Source organism: Callospermophilus lateralis, chromosome 10, assembly GCF_048772815.1.
Source record: "Callospermophilus lateralis isolate mCalLat2 chromosome 10, mCalLat2.hap1, whole genome shotgun sequence".
Classification (NCBI taxonomy): Eukaryota; Metazoa; Chordata; class Mammalia; order Rodentia; family Sciuridae; genus Callospermophilus; species Callospermophilus lateralis.
The window spans coordinates 87,231,802-87,233,539 of NC_135314.1; the positions used below are offsets into that span (position 1 = coordinate 87,231,802).

General features: G+C 41.9%; 1 pseudogene; it reads right to left on the bottom strand.

The window, feature by feature from the left end:
* Nucleotides 1–660: 660 nt before the first annotated feature.
* Nucleotides 661–1,445, bottom strand: LOC143408826 (adaptin ear-binding coat-associated protein 1 pseudogene; annotated as a pseudogene).
* Between the last annotated feature and the right edge of the window lie 293 nt (nt 1,446–1,738).

The window sequence follows — 1,738 nt, forward strand, 5'->3', positions numbered from 1 at the left end:
TCTTTAGAACATAACTTGGAAAGCACAGCCCCTTGGACTGATCAAAGATGTTGCACCCTTCAATAAACAGAGAGTAGCGGTGCCAATGCTACAACCCTCTTATAGCAGTAAAATACATGTAAACACCTAAGAGGGTGAAGGAGCTGCACCTAACACTGGGTGTTCATTGACTAGGACAAGCCTGAAAGAAGCTATATAAAAGAGACCCAGGACAGCCATTTTTCTCCAAATCTACCCTTATCAAAATTCTGAATTTGTAAATACTGAGGGCAACCTGCTAATTTTTAGAATCTTCGGTTAGTGGAAAAGAAAGTTCCAAGGCTTTGTCTTCCCTGACATTGCCAAATAGGGTTTCACAAAGAGGCACACACAGATCATAAGATGATTCTGAAATAAGTTCAAGAATTTAAAAGATGGAGAAAAAAAATTTACGGATTAGAGGTCATATCCCCTCAAAAAGACACTGGCCACAAGAATGGTAAAATCTACTGTTCTCCCCCATTTGCAATCACCAGGAAAAAACAGATTCTCTCTGGAAAAAGATTGTCAATTACTTTTGGTTTGGGGAGTGGGATGGGGTTCCTAACTTCCTCCTTAGATTGGTGCCCTCAATGTCATTTTTAATCTTCAGGTCTGTACTTTCTGTCTTGCCAATGTTATTCAAAACTGGATCCAGTTGGATGGCTGTGGTACCTGGTTTGGAAAAGAGCTGGATGCAGTAATCAAATCTCCCCACAAGTCATTGCTTGCAGAAACTGGAGCTGGTATTAGTGTTGTGACAGGTGTCGGAGAATCCAAACCTGAGAGGATATCTGAGTCACTACCTTCAGGGTAAGATTTTGGAATGGGTGGTGGCAACTGAGCAAGAGGGTGGGAGAATAGTGACTTTGCCTCTAGCGGGAGGAGGAAGTAAGCATAGGCCACCAGCTCCTGCAGTTTTGGGCTTAGAAACATCTCCTTTCTTGGTTATAATGTTCCTAATACTCAACTTGATGGTCTGTCCTTCCTTGAAGCCTTGATCCAATTTGGGACGAGTGTCCATCTCCTGAGATTCTTTGAAAATCTCAGATTCCTGCTTTACCCACTTGAAGTGATCTTGCAAGGAGACATTCAAGTCAAAGTCATCTCCCTGATCTGTGAATCCAATGCCAATGAACACACTACATCCAGTATCATCCTGGATCTGAATTACACAGTAGCAGCTGGAATATGTCACTATCTCCACAGCAAAACCAGGATATTGTTCTATTGGAGTTGAAGCAAAGAGCTCTTCTGAAACTTTCTCTTCAAGTTTGACATAGTGATCTTACGACCAGTCCCATCAGCCTGATGTAATTTCCTAGCAGGTGCTGAGTAACTGGATTGGAGTCCAGGGGCAGAATCTGGAAGACACTGAGGTCTAGCTTCACACACAGCAAAGACTCACATTCCAACTAGGCCATCATCTTGGCTTTCCCCTCATTCAATATTAACGCAATCTTGAAATAGAGAAATTTCTTTGGAGATAGAATCTGTGGTTTTATCACTTCTACCCATTGTCCTCTGCTCAACTAAGTCTTTACTTACCAGATCATCTTTCTTTGCTGAACTCTAGCCTTAAGTGATGACTAGAACGTTCATTCCTCTTCTCTAGACTGATCATTTTCATTCCTTTAATTGCTCTTAGACAGCACGATTTAAAATCACCTTGGCATCCAGGGTGTGCTCCCTTAAAAAGGATTCCAGTATCCCTGTATTC